We start from the raw sequence: 21,854 nt of genomic DNA on the forward strand, positions 1-21,854 counted from the left end.
CTTATACCATACTCATTACTCATGCAGGTAAAATAGCACATTACAGACATTATGTACAAGATATGTTATTTTTAGTTCCCAATTAATCTTGCATGCTTGCATGCACTTGCACTCGCACGGCGCGAGTCAAGTGGCTCGAGATAAGTGCTACATTATCAATCAAACTTATTTAATGCCCGGCTTAATGCAATAAAGGGCGGTTCATTACTTTTAAATCAGTGACAGCGATATTGGACTGTGATAGGGATAGTACACAGTGGAAAAAGTGCACTGAAATAAATATTTAATTGCTAATTTGGTTTAGAACCAAACGAATGAAGAACGCTGTAATTCAAAATTTAACAAACAACAATTTAAGGTGTGTTGGGGTAAGATGGAATGTTTTTTTGATGAGATAAGCTGTGTTGCACTAAAACCACCGTAAAACAAAATAAGGTTTATGTTCAACAAACATTTGAAACATGCGATCCAAGACGGGGGAATCAACTTTTGAAAATCTATAACTTCCTACAGTTTCATAAAAGCAAAAGTAAAAACAAAAATACGTCTCGGTCATTAACTTCCCTGTACAATTGTTTAAATAAATTGAGCATTCCGTGTGCACTTCGCCTTACAAAGAAAGTCCCGATCTGGGTTACACCGAGCGTGCCTTAATGAGGTCCTTGAAGGTAAGCATGCAACCAAGTTTAAATTTAAAACTGCGATGCTATCGTCTCTCTCGTTCTTTATTATTGCTACATAAGAATGAGAGGGTCAAGGATATGTAGTTTCTTGGCGTCAGAGATGGCCAAGCGGATTAAATGGCGGATAATTGACTCAATTTCACACTTTCACTTTATTATTTTCATTAAAATGTTTTTGATTTTAATAATGGAATTTACAGACCAACGTGATGGAATTGAATGCGATATGGGATAAAACGAAATCCTTTTAGGTTTACAGAAAATTATAATTTTAGGTGAACAGGTTTCATTTTGTTTTATATAATTTATATTGTACATGAAACGGTGAATGTATACCTTACATTATCTTACCTTATTATTTGTAATTAGGTACTTAAATACCCTACCGATCACCCTTACTATCTAGGCAACTGAGTTCACTGAGAACTATACAGCGAGTGGGTACCTATACTAGTTTGTCGGCGATCAATGGTTAGCGCTCGGTATTTAATAAAGGCCAGCCTGACCCATATTGCCGGGAGTTCGTTAATCTCTATAGTTACTCCAAGCCCTATTTTTATGGCCCTTCCAACATAACAAACTTTTCATAGTTTTTTTATTAATATTTAATCAATCAACATTTTTTTATTCGTGTACTCAGTGTAGAAAGATATTTTTATTATTTATTGTAGTGAATTAAAATCCGTGAAAAATGAATACCTATGTAGAAAATAAGGGGACCGCTGAGCTTCAAAAGACACAAACACATGATGTAAACATCATTCTGCGGCATAGGTAAGTGCGTTCTTTACTTTTACTTTTTTCATACCGGTAGTAGAAATCTAACTATTCCTGTGGACGCCCCGCCGCTAATGTTTGGTGCGATTTTATACAAGTACTTATTTCCCACTTTTTGGCGGCCTGATTATTTGATATATCTTGCCAGTATATCAACAGCCTTCAAATTCTGACTTAAATCCAAGCACTGTTCCAGTTTACACTGTCAGCTTATCATGACTGAGCACAGCACGCGTCGTGCGTTTTACGGTTAAACAATAGGACATCAAAAACAATAAGCATAATTAATAAAATACCTATATGGAGGTAGGTACTTTATATTCTGCTGAATTGAGTAGGTAGTGCAGTCGTTCTTAATTGAGTAGGTAGCGCAGTCGTTCTTAATTGAGTAGGTAGCTCAGTCGTTCTTAATTGAGTAGGTAGCGCAGTCGTTCTTAATTGAGTAGGTAGCTCTGTCGTTCTTAATTGAGTAGGTAGCGCAGTCGTTCTTAATTGTTGTTTGGTGTGGTTTGAATAATTCTTTCAGTATTCAGTATTCAGTTCTTTATTTGCGAATATAGACAAAAGCCATGCAAATACAATAATAAAATATCAAATAAATACTTAATCAATCAGTCCACAATAAAAACATAAAAACAATAACAAAAACAAACAAAGAAGAAATCCAGAAATAAAACATTACCAGTTAACAAATAAATTACATTGCTTAATTAATTGTAGGTAAGTATAAATAAAGAGAGATTGTCAAAACAGTTATAATTTGGTCCAGAATTTCATAAAATATTCGTATCAATAAGAAGGATTTAAACTATGTCAAAATATGCAGCATTCAGATCAGTTTCATTTCAAATTTGACCTGAAAAGAAATTGGCGTCAGCATATCTCTATGTTGTAATGTAGGTATGTAGCAAAACATCGGTCCTAGGCATTCGTTAACGTATGCCCTGTTACGCTACTGGTTTTCACGCATTTTAACCGATTTTCTCCGTAGCTCGTCTTCCGCACGTGAAATCTTCTAATGCCAACATTTATTCATGTTATTAATTAAGCGTATGTTGACCTGAAGATGATACATTTCACCAGAGTTCGTTCACTGGTGGCGTGTCGTGTAATAATGGCAATAATGACCAATCTGTGACCACATGCATTGCTAATGCGTGATTTATTGCATATGTCCGCATGGCATATTAAATCATCATCGCCATTGGAAATTAGAGCGTTTGAATAATTATTGTTCTCGAATCTTCGACAAAACTGTACTGTTATTAAGCTACACTCCGATCGCTTTGGAGATAAAACAAAATATCTGTTTGTGCCATAACCAGTATAGCCACAGATTATATAATAGTCCATATCCTTAACATAGAGTAGTTTTGTTACGTCTGATGACTATACTCTGAGAGGTGAATAAGTATGAATGTTGAAAAAACATTTAACTACAATAAAATACCACCCAATCTAGGCCTATTTAATTTACTAATGACTAATAAAGACGAGCAATAAAAATAACAGCCAATAAATAATAATAAGAATGTTATAAATGCTGTGATAAATCATCATCAGTGGACCATTTCATGACATCTGGACTGTTAAAGCGTCACTATTCATTCATAAAACCTGACGTAGTTTATTCATAAGTTTCATAACGTCACATATTTGAAGTTGCACAACAAAATATACGCAACACAAAAAATTCGTTTACATATTTCCGCGTAATCGTAACCACATTATGTTATGGGACATGAACTAGGATAGGTAATTTTTTAAATGCATATCGCAACATTCGCAATCCTTAAAACCCATAGTTTTATAGACCCAAGCATGAAGCCTAGATATTATCATTATTTGATATTGTTATTTAACTAGAACCTATTTTTTGGCAATGCATTATTTTGGTTGTAATGTGAAAAAAAACATCAAACTTTTTTAAGTTTTCATCCAAGTTGTTTAAGAAAGCACGCGCGCAGATTCGGAAAACATAATTTATCTGCACTTTTATTAGTGTTTACCGATAGTCTTTTATTTCAAAGTGAGATATATCTATAATCCTAATTTTTCTTAGTGAAGGCATACTCGTAAACCGCTAACGACACATAACAGTTTTGGACTCGTTCAATTTGTGTGACCTGGATCAATGTTCCTTAGTCCTTAACGTTCAAGAACAGGATAATAGCCAAGTTAGCACGCAAATCTCTGAATGACTTAAGACATCACGACTGTTACGCACATTTATAAGAAAGAACGAAATGAATGCAAATATATGTTACTACTTTGCAACTCACCTACTGGCGGTTCTGTAAGATCGGATTCACACTACGCATACTACTGATAGTTAAAATCTATCGTCCAGACCTAACTGCACTCCTGCAGCCGTTGCATCACAATGAACCATACAACAACTGGGCCACTGCGATTATTTATAAATCACGACACCTCTTACAAAATAAGCCTTAATTGCATAACTGTAAGATTGAAAGTTCATCGCAGGTACTAGAGAGTACCCGTAGATGGTATAAGTGGCTATAATGCTGCTGTAACTGAAAGATGTGGTACTTAAGAAAGATGAGATTGTCGTTTTATTTGTTTAAAACGATTAGTTGGTAAATGATACGGCTGATATATATGGAAACAAATTTTAGTGAGATCGTATAGTACTTACAATTTCCAGCCCCGGAACATTTAACACATTAAGCTATCAGTCAAAGGTTACAAAATAGACGGTGATACAGATCACTGGTGATAACTTGTCCTGATAGTACTCGCTCTCAACGGCTCCAGAACTTTTACAATACAAAATGTTTATTTGTCGAAAAGCAGGTGTAACATACATATAATTAAGTGCTCCACTTTTGGCCATACATACATACATACTTTTAACAACTTAACCTTTTATACAATTTATACACTTGAAAATCCTAAATTTACAGTAAACATTTCTAAAGCCCTAACACCACTTTCATGATTATTCTTAAAATAGTAAAACTGAATTCCGGTTGTATAAGCGTACTTAAACCAATCATCCGTTTTAGATATTGTTTTGCATTTTGAGACATAAACCCCTGACAACAAGCATCTTTAGACCGATTAAGGTTTTGTGTTACTTAGTTCTTTAAAATAAAATAAAAATGTCTATTTTATAGTGAGTCCTTTTAATTAATTACTAGTAACATCCAAGAAAAAAGTCAGCTGCTTGGTCTGTTGCTCAAAGTCTTATCAATCGATTTTCACACCAGGCAAGTGCTAAGATTAGGAGGAATTTAATTGGTTGACTAAACACGAGAAATTACTCAAGATCGGAAAGGGCGCGGTACTTATATCTAAGCGGTTCTTACTTCTTACGTATGTTTGTTGACTCAGTCTAGTAGAATGTATACCATACGGATCTTGCCTGGGCGGTGAGATGAATACGAAATGAAGCGTGACGGTGTCTCTAGTGGATTTCCCGTTTATACATTTAATACATTTCACGTAATTTGGAATCATCTCTCGGCTTGTAAGTCCTCAACATGACTGGCTATGACACTGTCAGTCAGCCGTAAAGGTAATCCGTGCTCATGTGAATGTGCATTTAATTGGTTTCAAAGAGGAAAAAAAGTTTAAAAGGACATCAAAAAGAGCGCGTGTAAGTAAGAATAAATGATGTGATAGAATAGTTGTCACATGAGAGCACCTGATTTTTACGTCTTATAAAAATCAACTGTCACATTCTTCGTCCTTATTGAAAAAATAATATAAAAAATTAAAATAAAATTTTGTATTTTTCTGAGAAATTAAAACAAAATCTTTTAACATATAAACTATTTATTAGATTATTCTAATACGTAATACGCCTAACGCCACGCCTACGCCATGTACGTACATACATTATTAAACTACCTAATATAGAAGTTCCTAAGCTTCAGCTATACCTAAGCTTGCAGACGAACCACAATGTCACAACAATTAACTAAGATTACAGAATGAGTAATCGGCGACAATGTTTACAGTTGACAAACTAGATGACTGAATGAACACACAATGACTACGTGTTCCTAGAAAATAACTAGGTCTCAGGACGAATTACTTAGCTCAAAAGACAATATATACAATATACATGTACGTATAAATGTATAATAGAATTATAGATGAGATCATTCTTCAGTTCTGTCCTGCGTTACTTGTTCATAATTTCAATTTTAATCACCTACACCTAAATTTTTATAGCTTATTTATATTTTTATGACTGCCCATACTCAGAGAGGAGAATACTCGTTTATGTATAGGTCATCTCTACTAAGCAATTTTGACTTAGGAGCGTTTTTTTTTTGTTGTCCCCTACACTTTTTTTTCAAATTTGGGATTTTTTATGTTATTTCTACTCAGAATCACGAGCTCTGTCTATCCTAATAGGAGAAAAAAAGTGTCCCAAAATTTCCATACATTTTTCGATCTTTCCATTCCGCGACCGCCATACAAAGTCTATGAAAAATGGTGACGTAATGGAAATAAAAACCTTAGGACACTTTTTTTCTCCTATTAGGATAGAAAGAGCTCGTGATTCTGAGTAGAAATAACATAAAAAATCCCAAATTTGAAAAAAAAGTGTAGGGGGGACAACAAAAAAAAAAACGCCCTTAGACATAATCAATCACCATGTATCAAACCAGAATTCTTCTTGTTTTATAACCAGACAGAACCAGAATAACAAGTAATAAAATATTTTAATCACAATAAAACAACGGAAGCACCAGTACGGCCATGAACTATTTACAAGTAATTGCACATAGAATTACATACAGTAAGATAATATATTAATTGAAATAAACAATTACGTCGCAACTAACGCATAACGAGTATCACATCACTACACCTTATAAAACCAATTCACGGTTTGTGTATAGTTTGTTAACCCGTGCAAAAGCCGGGGCGGGTCACTAATTATTAATTAAAAAACACTATACATATTACTATTTAGAAAGCTTTGGACCAAAACAGAATTATGGTACCTAGTCATAAGCTAGACAGCTTAGTAGTCACTCAGAGTAGACACTCTTTCTAGTCATAAGTGGACGATATATTTTTGTAGTAACAAAGCATTTACAAAAATACCTACATACATACATATAACGAGAGCACCAGGGGATCTTTAATAATAATTAGCTCTATGTGTTGTTATTTAAATACAGGCGCCATTATCTAGGGAATGCAAATCGATTATTTTTTGTATGGAAATAACCGCGGTTTCGGTTAATAACCGATTATTTCCATACAAAAAATAACCGAAAATAACCGATTTGCATTCCCTACATTTATCATATCATTAAATTATTTTTTTCTTAATTCGTGCAGTTCGAAGTTCTAGCTTTTTTTAATAGCGAGGTTCATAAAAATGATTATGAAATTGCCAACCGATATTCAATAGTTCAAACACCTTTGTGACTAATAAGATTTATCTGAGTACTGACTATATATTTTTTCCACTAATCGTTTTCGTTGACACGTAACATTATAAAAAGTTTATTGTTATCTACCATCTGATTTACGCGAATGGATCTCCACTACACCCTTCCTGTGCGCACGAGTCGTTTAGGGAAAAAAAAGATCGCGCCATAGATTTAAAACGAATACAAGTGTGTTTACTTACCCAAATGTTATAGACCGAATATAATAAAATTGTTATTCGACAGTGTCAAATATGGCAAATAATGTGATATAGCACTAATATAAATATATACCTATTGCCAGTTGTGTATTTTCACTTTTTATTGTTATTTTACATAAACAAAGAACAAAATTTCCTAAGAGGAGACCATTACCCATATCACATATTCATACCACACATTCGCCTTATTAGGAGTTTTACGAGCAGTACCTTTCAAAAATTTTGTTTCTGCAGTAGGTACACGAAGATTTAGGGCCTACTGGTTTAGTGTTGAGTCGCTCACTCGTGAGGCACCTCATTTGTACCACTCATTTTATTAATTTGTCGCAGTACTTCGTACCGCAAAAATGTCTTACTTCACTCCTCTATTCATTTTACTTGATTCTAAAATTATCTTTCTCCTAAAAGTTCTATTCTTAACCTCCAGAATTGCACTCCAAATTAAATGTTACTATTTATTTATTAATAAAGGAAGTGATGAATACATAAATATGTATATACATTAAATATTTTTGTCGCCGTTGGAATTAATGGAATAGTCGACGCTGAAAATATGCTAGTACCTCACCTCATTTGATGTAAGACATTGTAACACCTCATTTTAGAAAATGAGGTACTCATACAAACTCATTTTAAATTGATGTCCTACCCATCACTATACTGGTTCTTAACACCTTATTGTACGAATAATCAACACAATATGTTGTAGTTAAAACTTTTCGGAGTGTAAAAATTTTGATTTTTTATTAATTTTTACCCTTACGTTTACTATCTCTATTAGTTGTCGGTCTTTGGTTGTGGATTTTTTTACGCATCTACACGTGCTTTGACAATCTTTTATCTTGTTTATTTAGGTCGTGATTTCTTACAAAGGCAACAATTTATACGAACGTTTAATATTGTACTACAGTTGTCTGGGAGCTGAGCCTTTAGTTACCTTTACAAATCATTCGCTGCGTTCTCGTGTTGTAAAAAAAAAATTAAAAAATAGATATTCTATCGCAGCAGGTATTTGCCCAAGGATATTTTTGCTGGCAATTTTAATTGACAGTATAAATAGGTATTATATAATATATAAAGGCTTAGAGTTTGTTCTCGTTTTTCTTTTGTACGTTCATGTATGGAAGTTTATTTTTCTCAAACATGCTCGGAAATGTTTGTGGTATTTAATTAATAATTACGTTTCATTATTGGTGCCCGTCCATTATAGGGGGTTTACCATAACATAAGTACCTCGTCAGAAGATCCGTTACTTTCCATTCCTCGGCTTCAATGTACTATACTTACTGGAGGCATTTGAAAAAAAAGTGCGAGTCGGACTAGTGCACGAAGGGTTCCGTAACATTACGCAAAAAACGGCAAAAAAAATCACGTTTGTTGTATGGGAGCCCTTAAATATTTAGTATTCGATGTTATAGCGGCAACAGAAATACATCATGTGTGAAAATTTCAACTGACTAGCTATCACGGTTCATGAGATACAGCCTGGTGACAAACAGACGGACAGTGGAGTCTTAGTAATAGGGTCCCGTTTTTACCCTTTGGGTACGGTACCCTAAAAAGTGACTAGTTTTCATGGCTCTTGATTGAGAAGATACTTGCGTATACTATTACTTATTCTGTGCTTTCGTGTGTTTAGAGTTAGTTTAGAACAATCGATTGTAATTAATACATTATTTATAAACTTCCAGTTCTTGGAAAGGTTTTCTATATTAAAGTATTGCGATTAAGAATTATTCCACACATAGCAGTGTGCTCCAGAGCTATTCGGATGCAAACGAAATTTTAATTTCAATTTCTTCGAAACCTAACTTACTAGACTCTTACATCATTCAGCTTCAATACATACAAACTTATATTTGCTGTTGAAATTGTCGCTACAGTTAAATGTCCATATAAAAACTAGCATGGATACGGGCTAGTTCAAAATTTGGTCACAGCATTTAATGTTAACTGGCAATATATATTCTGCACACGCCGCGGCGACATGTATTCAAGTCTTTTGTGATACAATTAGATACGATAAAACGTTTAAGAGATACACACGCCGTATATCAAGCGTGAGCTTACTTTAAAGTATTTGAATGATGGATACGGATTTGTAAAATGACGATCTTTGTAAAATATGTGTATACGGCTGCCATGTTATTATAGCCCTATAAAAGATTACTATGTAGTTTGCGTAGTACAGTCACCATCAGATATATAGGAGCGGCCAAGGTGTTTACAAAGATTAGAATAAAGCCTGTACGTTAAAGTGCATGTTCCGACAAATTTGAGCACCTTAGCCGCTTGAATATATCTGATGGCACTGAACCTATCTAAAAATGAAATAGTTGAAATAAATTATTCATAATATATTTAATTATACGGAACTTTGAATTGGTACAATCCTAAATTGTACTGTTTTTTTTTGTAAACAAATTCATGTAACAGACGACTTTGATAAATTGATATGAGATTACCTACTTTACGTTCATCTAACTCGCGGCTATTCATTGGTGCAAGATCTGCAAGTGCAATCCATCACATCAGCATCAGATCAATATCAAAATTGCAAAATCTGAATGCCTTCCGTGCCAGTTAAAATAAGCTTACCCGGTTGCCATAGGGTAAATATGACGCTTGCTTTGAAAATATGCACCCTCTGTTTTACATTAAATATTATTGTGATTTTAAACCTGACCACTCTACACAACAGTGTGTTCTGTTTTACATTCACGGTTAAGCCTTAAATGACGTCACCCTTACTGGGTCATGGCTGGTACGTAGGTCTTACTGTTCTGTCCAACTGCAATATTAATGAATCTTGATATGTATAAGTACATTGCAGCGCACACGCCTCTTACCATGCCTGTTCGCGCTAGAGAAATGGTCTAGAACAAGATAATGGTTAGACGAACATAGCTTTCCAGATTTCAGTGTTGATCTGTTGAAAAAACCAATGTGCATAAATTCCACGTCGCGTAGATTAAGATATAGACAGCAGCAGAAGTTCCTAAGCGGGCGAGCTGTTCAAAATTACCTTGACGCGCTCCTATTCTCTTAACAATAAAGTCAAAATCGTTTTGAACACCTCGCCCGCTTAGCAACTATTGCTGCTGACTGTACCTGTTTATACGATGAAGTGAGAGATAAACTAAACCCCTACGTTTAAGGTCGGCTGTGTAAGGGTCTCGTTGAGTAGTAAAATTAATTCTGGAGACCTATGAATGTGAAAGTGAGCCAGAAAAAGGAGAAGAATTTGGCGCGTCCAGTCAAGGACTTGTAGAGTAAATGCACAAAATTAACAAAAAAAATAAGTATAGGCTCTATTTAGTATTTATAATCCCTGTTACAGGCCATAAATGAAACCGTTGTTGCCCATAATGTTTATCCCGGTCAAAACGACGTCTAGTTAGATTTTGGTACACATAGATATACATTATGTATGTTTTAAATTAAATATGTACAACACATGTAGGTAGATATTTAATTCACAGCCAGAAAATAGGCTTCTATTCTAGAACAATACCGACTACACGGAAAACAAGGAACAATGCAATCTATATGTCAAATCTACATATACATGGAAGTAGTTCGCCTAGAATAAGCAAGATTCTTTTGAAAAAGTTAGAAGGTAAGTAAGTAAATATTTTCCCATTCCATACAAAGTGTGTCACGGCACGTGGCTCCGTGCACATGTAATTAGTCAGCTTGACAGGTTGACATCTTGACATATTGTCAAAGCGTCAGTGACAGGTGACGATGTGAAAATGACGTGTTTATGGCATAATTTGACGATAGAAAAAGTAACGTTTTTGTAAACACGAAGAAACTTGTAAAAATATTGTTTCAGGCCGTAAAGTAAACGACGTATTGTAAAGACGCACCTAGTTAAAAACATTTGTTTCTTCATAACATGGGTAATTAGTAGCGACCTAAATGATGTTATCCTTTTATATAAAAGTTATACATGAGTAATATGAGTATTAACATTTATATAGGTGATTTATGGATAATTTTCTTATCAAAAATAAAGTGTCCATTTAATTAGTAAGTACTTAGTAAAGTCAAAACCAACCCTTTCAGCGCCTTGAAAGCGATCTGTCTTAATCAAAACATATGCAAAACAATATCGACAGTGTAATAGAAGACATAACAAACTATACATAATGTCGTATAAAAATAATAATCTTTGTGCTTTTTATAGGATTATTCCCGGAAGAGCAGGCGCGAAACACATCATTTTAAGAGGTCCGCAACTCAGCAGTTTCAATACTTAGGTACTGAATAATAGTTATTGCATTGACAAAGTTTTATTTGAGGTCAAATGATGTATAACCTGACCTAACCTAACGTAAGTAGTTTCACAAATATTAATAAAATATTAGGTAAAACTACTTACCTATCCATAAATCGAATGAAATTTATTGCTATTTCAAGAGAAGATGACATAATTTATGTTAACACTACGACCTTTGGTAATGGGAGACGATGACATACAAAAAAAAACACATAATATGCATGTAATCGGGCGTTTTTTTTGTTGCCCCCTACACTTTTTTTTTCAAATTTGGGATTTTTTATGTTATTTCTACTCAGAATCACGAGCTGTTTCTATTCGAATAGGAGAAAAAAAAGTGTCCTAAGGTTTTTATTTCCATTACGTCACCATTTTTCATAGACTTTGTATGGCGGTCGCGGAATGGAAAGATCGAAAAATGTATGGAAATTTTGGGACACTTTTTTTCTCCTATTAGGATAGAAAGAGCTCGTGATTCTGAGTAGAAATAACATAAAAAATCGCAAATTTGAAAAAAAGTGTAAGGGACAACAAAAAAAAAACGCCCAATCGATACCATAGCAGAAAATGTAATTTAATATTGAAAATACTTAAGACCCAGTTACTTTACTTCACAAAATTACATAATTAAAATGAAATACCTACATAAAACAATTACCGTACTTACAAATAAAGACATCACGTCCAATATTAGCGTTGACGTTATATTAAACGATGACAGGCGTTGCGTCAAATTTGACAATTGACATTGTTGTGTCAAAACATCACTAGGTCGCTACTTAACTATGACCTTATCGGGCAATCTTAATATTGTTGCTCTATAAATAGAAGAACAGAGTGTGGTCAGGTGTAAAGTTAAGTTGGTTTTATAGCCTTCGCGATCACTGGACACGAATATCCTTGATATGTGTGAATTTGTGTTTGTTTGTAGGCGGAGTAGGCATTAGAGTCGCGTTTGGTGTGGGATTAGATAAATGTTTGATTGGCATTATTAATTTTCGAATCAAGTAAATTGACAGATACTTTGTACCTACTAACGTTGACACTATAAGTTAAATATTTAAGTACTAACCTCCGCCCGCGACTTCGTCTACGTAGGATGATGATGATGATTGATAATCATTATCTGATGTCCTTTCTCGAACCTCAAATTCCCATACCAAATTTCATCTAATTTGAATCAGCGGTTTAAGCGCGAAGAGCTTACATTACACACTGAAAGAAGGAAAAGGTTGATTTTGCACGTGTTGGCGACAAATTAGTTGAATTAACAAAATGATGGGTTAAAGCAAAATGAACAAATTGTTGTTTTTACAAAAAAGTTTTTGTTGATATGAAAACAGTTGTATTTACCTGTTTGTACATGTTGGCGTAACAATTCATGCATAGTTCAATAGGTAATTGTTGATTTTACTGTTCAAATTATTGAAATAACAATTTAAATAGTAAAGTTAACAAAACAAATACGTTAAAACAACAAAAGATATTCAACCATTTGTTAATTACCAGAAACAACAAAATAAATTTGTTAATTATGCCTGTTCACAATAGTTGACTTTAATGTAAATGTTAATGTTGGAATTAAGCTGATTGGCATAACCCTTTCAAATGTTTCTCCCAACCGTTCCACGAACAATTGAGATAACAGTATAAGCAAGTAATAACCACAGCAGGCCATAAAGCTAAATCAACACGTTCGAATGGTTAAATGAACACCCGAATTATGGTTAACATAACGATATGAACAAGTTAAATCCTTACCAAAAAAAGGCAATTGACACAACCCTTTGAAATGTTTGTTTTATTCGTCACACAAACAGTTGAGATAACAATATTAAACAGGTAAAAACTACAGTAACACATAAAGCTAAATCAACATGTTCGAATGGTTAAACTAACTCACACGCCGGAGTTAAACTAACTCATGTGCTAGGGTTAAAATAACAATATAAACAGGTACAGTAAAATACAAAAAAAATCGATTGACATAATTATTTCTAGTGTTTGTTTCAACTGTCACACTGGTAGTTGGGATAACAATATACACAGGTAAAAACAACATTAATACAAAAAACTAAATCAACCTGTTCGCATAGTTAACCTAGCCCTTTCAAGTGTTTGTTTCAACTATCACACAGACAGTTGGTATAACAATATACAAAAGTAAAAACAACATCATACAAAAAGCTAAATCAACCTGTTCGCATAGTTGAACTAGCCCTTTCAAGTGTTTGTTTCAACTGTCACACAGACAGTTGGGATAACAATATACAAAAGTAAAAACAACATCATGCGAAAAGCTAAATCAACCTGTTCGCATAGTTAAACTAGCCCTTTCAAGTGTTTGTTTCAACTGTCACACAGACAATTGGGATAACAATATACAAAAGTAAAAACAACATCATACGAAAAGCTAAATCAACCTGTTCGCATAGTTAAACTAGCCCTTTCAAGTGTTTGTTTCAACTATCACATAGACAGTTGAGATAACAATGTACACGGATAAAAACAACATCATACGAAAAGCTAAATCAACCTGTTCGAATAGTTAAACTAGTCCTTTCAAGTGTTTGTTTCAACTGTCACACTGACAGTTGGGATAACAATATACACAGGTAAAAACAACATTAATACGAAAAGCTAAATCAACCTGTTCGCATAGTTAAACTAGCCCTTTCAAGTGTTTGTTTCAACTGTCACACAGACAGTTGGGATAACAATATACAAAAGTAAAAACAACATCACACGAAAAGCTAAATCAACCTGTTCGCGTAGTTAAACTAGCCCTTTCAAGTATTTGTTTCAACTGTCACACAGACAGTTGGGATAACAATATACAAAAGTAAAAACAACATCACACGAAAAGCTAAATCAACCTGTTCGCATAGTTAAACTAGCCCTTTCAAGTGTTTGTTTCAACTATCACACAGACAGTTGGGATAACAATATACATGGATAAAAACAACATCATACGAAAAGCTAAATCAACCTGTTCGCATAGTTAAACTAGCCCTTTCAAGTGTTTGTTTCAACTATCAGACAGACAGTTGGGATAACAATATACAAAAGTAAAAACAACATCATACGAAAAGCTAAATCAAGCTGTTCGCATAGTTAAACTAGCCCTTTCAAGTGTTTGTTTCAACTATCACACAGACAGTTGGGATAACAATATACAAAAGTAAAAACAACATCACACGAAAAGCTCAATCAACCTGGTCGCATAGTTAAACTAGCCCTTTCAAGTATTTGTTTCAACTGTCACACAGACAGTTAGGATAACAATATACAAAAGTAAAAACAACATCATACGAAAAGCTAAATCAACCTGTTCGCATAGTTAAACTAGCCCTTTCAAGTGTTTGTTTCAACTATCACACAGACAGTTGGGATAACAATATACACGGATAAAAACAACATCATACGAAAAGCTAAATCAACCTGTTCGCATAGTTAAACTAGCCCTTTCAAGTGTTTGTTTCAACTATCACACAGACAGTTGGGATAACAATATACAAAAGTAAAAACAACATCACACGAAAAGCTAAATCAACCTGGTCGCATAGTTAAACTAGCCCTTTCAAGTATTTGTTTCAACTGTCACACAGACAGTTAGGATAACAATATACAAAAGTAAAAACAACATCATACGAAAAGCTAAATCAACCTGTTCGCATAGTTAAACTAGCCCTTTCAAGTGTTTGTTTCAACTATCACATAGACAGTTGGGATAACAATATACACGGATAAAAACAACATCATACGAAAAGCTAAATCAACCTGTTCGAATAGTTAAACTAGTCCTTTCAAGTGTTTGTTTCAACTGTCACACTGACAGTTGGGATATATATGGCATGGCATAACAATATAAACAGGTTCAGTAAAATAAATAAAAAATCGATTGACATAATTCTTTCTAGTGTTTGTTTCAACTGTCACACTGGTTGGGATAACAATATACACAGGTAAAAACAACATTAATACAAAAAGCTAAATCAACCTGTTCGCATAGTTAAACTAGCCCTTTCAAGTGTTTGTTTCAACTATCACACAGACAGTTGGGATAACAATATACAAAAGTAAAAACAACATCATACGAAAAGCTAAATCAACCTGTTCGCATAGTTAAACTAGCCCTTTCAAGTGTTGGTTTCAACTATCACACTGACTGTTGGGATAACAATATACAAAAGTAAAAACAACATCATACGAAAAGCTAAATCAAGCTGTTCGCATAGTTAAACTAGCCCTTTCAAGTGTTTGTTTCAACTATCACACAGACAGTTGGGATAACAATATACAAAAGTAAAAACAACATCATACGAAAAGCTAAATCAACCTGGTCGCGTAGTTAAACTAGTCCCTTTCAAGTGTTTGTTTCAACTGTCACACAGACAGTTGGGATAACAATATACAAAAGTAAAAACAACATCATACGAAAAGCTAAATCAACCTGTTCGCATAGTTAAACTAGCCCTTTTAAGTGTTTCTTTCAACTATCACACAGACAGTTGGGATAACAATATACAAAAGTAAAAACAACATCAATACAAAAAGCTACATCAACCTGTTCGAATGGGTAAAATAGCCCTTTCAAATGTTTGTCTCAACCGTTCCACAAACATTTGGGATATCAATATAAACCTTCGATCAACACGGGCTTCCGACACGTCGGAAGGGATAGGCCCAAGCGTTATCTTGATATTTAAAGCATTCTGCCATTTTTCGCGGGGGGAACGTGCACACAGTCGCACTTCTCACACACTAACATACAAAATCCAATCTGTAATGACGACACAAATACATAGAAAATAACACACGTCAAAGACAAATCTTCTCTCTTTTTGTGTACGGACGAGTCACAAGTGTGACAACACGCACACTAACACATTTACGTCGAAGAATTTTATTGTAGGTATTCTGAGAGATGAGAAGTCGGATTTGTCGCTCGACCGATCCGCAATTTGTACCGGGCGAGCAAAATCGATAAATCCAGCAATTACATGAGACTAAAATATAATAATTCTGTTTAAATGTAATTAAACGTATGACATGTAAAAAAAATATTACATGTGAAATGTAACACCTTCTTTTTATAAATTTGATGTCCCCGACCTCTTTTTACAACAAAAAACCGAGCAATTAGGCATTTTTTCTGCTGCTGTGTTCACTCGTGCGTCTGGACTCGGTCTAGTTAAAAATCCGAGCGCAACTAGTTTTATTACCCGCGCTAGATCAGTTGATCTTGTACCTAGGCAGAGGGGAAATAGTGCGAATGCCGCATCCCTTCCGTGTTGATCGAAGATATAAACAGTTAAAAACAATAGCAAGACATAAAGCTAGATCAACGCGTGCGAATGGTTAAACGAACACCCGAGTTATGGTTAAAATAACGATACGAACGATTTAAATCCTTTACAAAAAAAGTCAATTGACACAGCTCATTTTAATGTTTATTTTATCTGTCACATAAACAATTGAGATAACAATATCAAACAGGTAAAAACTACAGTACCTAACGCATAAAGCTAAATCAACATGTTCGAATGGTTAAACTAACTCACACGCTGGGGTTAAACTAACTCATGTGCTGGGGTTAAAATAACAATATAAACAGGTTCAGTAAAATACAAAAAAAAAACGATTGACTTAATTATTTCTAGTGTTTATTTCAACTGTCACACTGACAGCTGGGATAACAGTATACACAGGTAAAAACAACATTAATACAAAAAGCTAAATCAACCTGTGCGAATGGTTAAACTAGCCCTTTTCTAATGTTTTTAACCGACACACAAAGAGTTGGGACAACAATATAAACAGTTAAAAACTAAAGCAAGATTTAAAAGTAAATTAAACATATTCAGTTAGTTAAACTAACTCACGAGCTAGGATTAAAATACGTATGTAAACACGTCAAGTCCAGTAAAATAAAAATCGATTGAAACAAACCTTTCAAGTGTTTTATTTAACTGAAACACGAAAAATGTAATATAATAAAGGTGTACTGCCATCTCGCCGAATTTTTTTTCGCCTAATTTCACTTCCCAACCAACTTATTGCAGTACTTTTAGTTGGCAAACCAATGCTTAGCATATTATTATTTAGCATAATTTTTATTTGATCACAATTTTATTTAGCAGATGTTCATTTTACCACGATTTATTTAGAAAAATAGTCACTAAGCAAATGTTTTTTCACCTCAGCAGCTCGAACAAGGGTACTTTGCTACTTAAAAACAGTGAGCAAAATCGCATTTTGCTCACTGAGTGAAACGAAATGAGCAAAATGCGATTTTGCTCACTCAGTGAGGAAAATGCGATTTTGCTCACTGTTTTTAAGTAGCAAAGTACCCTTGTTTGAGCTGCTGAGGTGAAAATTTAATTGTTGGTATATCTTAAGAAAACATGAGTGAATAGAGGTAAGTGATGAAGAAGGAATACATTTTTCGGGTTCTCTAATATGTTCTCACTGCTGAGGTGAAAAATGTTGTGTACTACACGAGATCAAAGTTATTTACATCTCGTGCGCTTTTGAGTCCCTTACTACGCTCAAGATTCTAAATTAGATTCACTCGCTACGCTCGTGAATCTATTATAGAATCTTTCGCTTGCACGGGACTCAAAATAAGCACTCGAAGAAATATCAAACTTTGATCTCTTGTTGTACAAATAACTATATTATACCTAACTATTTATTGTTAAATAACGTTTGCCCAAATTGAAACTACGCATACTTTTTATTTGATCACAATTATATTTAGCATTTTTTAGGGTTCCGTAGCCAAATGGAAAAAACGGAACCCTTATAGATTCGTCATGTCTGTCTGTCTGTCTGTCTGTCCGTCTGTCCGTCTGTCCGTCTGTCTGTCCGTCCGTATGTCACAGCCACTTTTCTCCGAAACTATAAGAACTATACTGTTGAAACTTAGTAAGTAGATGTATTCTGTGAACCGCATTAAGATTTTCACACAAAAATAGAAAAAAAACAATAATTTTTTGGGGTTCCCCATACTTCGAACTGAAACTCAAAAAAATTTTTTTCATCAAACCCATACGTGTGGGGTATCTATGGATAGGTCTTCAAAAATGATATTGAGGTTTCTAATATCATTTTTTTCTAAACTGAATAGTTTGCGCGAGAGACACTTCCAAAGTGGTAAAATGTGTGTCCCCCCCCTGTAACTTCTAAAATAAGAGAATGATAAAACAAAAAAAAATATATGAAGTACATTACCATGTAAACTTCCACCGAAAATTGGTTTGAACGAGATCTAGTAAGTAGTTTTTTTTTAATACGTCATAAATCGCCTAAATACGGAACCCTTCATGGGCGAGTCCGACTCGCACTTGGCCGCTTTTTTTTACTTATGGGTCTGCAATTAAAATCACAATTTCAATTCTAAATATTAATACCTAAACCGCTACCTAACGAGTAATATTACACAAATAACCCTCATTTTTTTTTATTTCAATAGTTATCTTATTATTCCCTTTTAAAGCCCAGTAATAGTGCCAGTACTATCTCATTTATCCAATAGGCACCAATAGAAAGTGTGCGCTGACGCGCCGTGCGTTGCGTGTATGGAGCCCTTTATTCAAAACTCGTGCGCGCCAACAACGAGGTGACGCTTAGGGTATACCGGCCCCCGCCCCGCCCCACCGCCCCCACGGCGACCGCCTCACCGCCACTCGCCAGTCTATCCGAATTTTTGCAGGAACAAATACGCGTATTTCTGTCAACAGTGTTAACTAGTGATACAGAATGACGGGAATAATGGATTTAAACATTGTTGGGTAAGAACACATTATAATTGTTATGTAAATAACTCTAATTGTTATAAATTAAGAAGGTAATAGGGTTTTTATTTTTTAAGGTCTCGTATATTTAGCCGAATGGGGCATTTCCGCGGAAACCATTAAACGCTTCGAAGGTACGTGTTTTTTATTTTCGTTGTCGGATTATTTTCGTTTTTTTAGCGTTAGAAAAAAGGTAACCAATGTTGGCGTGTCTTTTTATTGGAAAACGCTTTTAAAACATTAGTATAATATATCATTTTAACTATTACTTATGAAAGCGAGCTTGTCGGTCGCCATCTTGTTTAGTTGTTTACTTAGATCAGTACGGTAAATTTCTGTGTTGTTTTACCTCATGAATCTTATACCTTTAAACGAGCAATTCTTGTTATTTATTTATTTTATATTTCGTTGATCTCGGAAACGGCTCTAACGATTTCAATGAAATTTGGTATATGGGGGTTTTCGGGGGCGAAAAATCGATCTAGTCTAGATCTGCGAAAACGCTCACTTTTTGAGTTTTATAATGTTTTCCGAGCAAAGCTCGGTCTCTCAGATATTATTGTTAACAGTGCAATACTTAAAATATTTCAGATAACAATATATCCCTCGAATTAATGAAAAGTATGAAATCTGAAGAGCTAAAAGAACTCGTACCAAATATAAGAGACAGAATTTTGTTCAAATCTGGGTTGGAACAGCTCTACAAAGTTATAGACGTACGTACCTATTGTTTACTTACCTATCAACCTTTACTTATTAAGTAGTTGAATCAAAAGCTGTGCTTTTGTTGAAATGACACATTATTATTAGTTAAAACCACAGTTTTCCTTTCTTTACTGAAATGGTTACCTATGTTTGCAGGAAACGTCGACGGAAGCGGCAACAACAAGTGACATAGATAATGATGTTATATCAGCGCCGTGTAGTCCGTCAGGGCGTGCGTCCAGTTTATCCATAGTGCCCAGCTGTAACGAGAACCCGAGATCTAGAAAAAATCCACGCGTAAGTGTTTGAACATTACTTAACTAATTTATAAAACAAAGTTCTCTGCTGCATCTGTCTGTATGTTCGCGATAAACTTAAAAACGATTGCACGGATTTTCATGCGGTTTTGACTTTTGACCAATATCATTCGAGTAACGCGACTCTTTCTTTGGTTGGGTTTGGAGCAAAGAGGGGCTGGGACTTTGGTTTTTTTTTTACAGTGGTGTCATTACTAAAAAAAGTGATTATTTCATCAAAATCTTTTAAATATATCGTCGTCTAGTACCCACAACACAAGCCTTATTGAGCTTACTGTGGGACTAGGTAGATCTGTGTAAAATTGTCCTATAATATTTATTTTATTTTTATTTTAAATTATTTAGTAATAATTAATTAGATTTGCAACCCCTATGTTTTGTTAAATTTCTAAGTCCCAGAAACGGCCCGACGACCGCTCTTTGGTACAGTCTGTTGGGCATCGGTTTGGCATGGGTTGTGCATACCATCTTTACAATAGGTTAAAACAACATGTCCAAATTGTTGTTTACACGAATTTTGGTCAGACTGTACGACAAAGTGGTATCATTATGACACTATTTTTAAATGATTGTAATGTGTAGATCACGTCAAAATAAGCATCTTTTATTGGAAAAACTTTTCTCTAAAATAAAAAATGGCCGAGTTAGACGCGACCAAAGATTGATGTTTTTAAAGGGAGCTGGGACTTGTAAAATTTTATTATTATAAAAAGTCGGTTCTGGCGCTTCGCCGGCCGCTGCCGCGGCACGCTCGCTTCGCTCGCTCGGCACGCGCGCTGTAAGGTCGCAGTTCTACCTAACACTCCTCCTCGCTTCGCTCGTCGTCGTACCTACTCCGACCTGCCTTAAAAGCCTGGCCTGCCTTGAGCTCTATCTCCGCCATTTTCAGTTTTAGTAAAAAGTTTTCTAAGTAAAAGTTGCTTATTTCGATATGTTCTATACATTAAAATCATTTAAAATATATCTCAATGAAAGTCCCAGCTCCCTTTCGTTGATCCGCTCACTCACTCACTCAGTCCGCTGCCTCGCTCGCCACGCCGTGCGCCGCGTGCGTCCAGTCCGCGGCCTAAAGGTTCCGTCACACAGGCGCGTTTTCCGGGCTGGGCGTGAGCGTTTTGTATTGGTCTAAGAGCTAGCCACGGCCATAGGTATGCAATTTATAGAGCAACAAAATCCCTCTAGTTTACTACTTGCATACTTGCCAAACTATCATTATTAATTAATCCGGGCGCCTGGCAGCTGTTTAGCGGTGGGTGTGGATGGGCAACAAGATAGAGCTGATGCTAAACCCTGGCTGTACCTAGTGGAACTCAGGTTTGGTGCAACATAGGTCAACGCTATTTTGGTCATCCATCACCTCTTGATGAGCACTTGGGAGAGCAGTACCCAAGATAGAGCTGATGCTGAACCCTGGCTGTACCTAGTGGAACTCAGGTTTGGTGCAACATAAGCCCACGCTATTTTGGTCATCCATCACATCTTGATGAGCACTTGGGAGAGCAGTACCCAAGATAGAGCTGATGCTGAACCCTGGCTGTACCTAGTGGAACTCAGGTTTGGTGCAACATAGGTCAACGCTATTTTGGTCATCCGTCACCTCTTGATGAGCACTTGGGAGAGCAGTACACAAGATAGAGCTGATGCTGA

At 35.1% G+C, this 21,854-nt stretch overlaps 1 protein-coding gene and 1 long non-coding RNA gene across 2 annotated transcripts in view; one reads left to right on the top strand and one right to left on the bottom strand.

Annotated features, from left to right (window-relative positions):
- The window catches only part of LOC134650352 (uncharacterized), a 157,587-nt gene that overhangs the window by 111,699 nt on the left and 24,034 nt on the right, over positions 1-21,854 (bottom strand). The window lies entirely within an intron of this gene.
- LOC134650538 (uncharacterized) lies at positions 19,141-20,487 on the top strand. The gene is made up of 3 exons (XR_010097046.1): positions 19,141-19,319; positions 19,777-19,901; positions 20,047-20,487. It is a non-coding gene; the product is annotated as an uncharacterized LOC134650538 (long non-coding RNA).

The sequence above is a fragment of the Cydia amplana genome, chromosome 8, assembly GCF_948474715.1.
Source record: "Cydia amplana chromosome 8, ilCydAmpl1.1, whole genome shotgun sequence".
In the NCBI taxonomy this organism is placed as follows: domain Eukaryota; kingdom Metazoa; phylum Arthropoda; class Insecta; order Lepidoptera; family Tortricidae; genus Cydia; species Cydia amplana.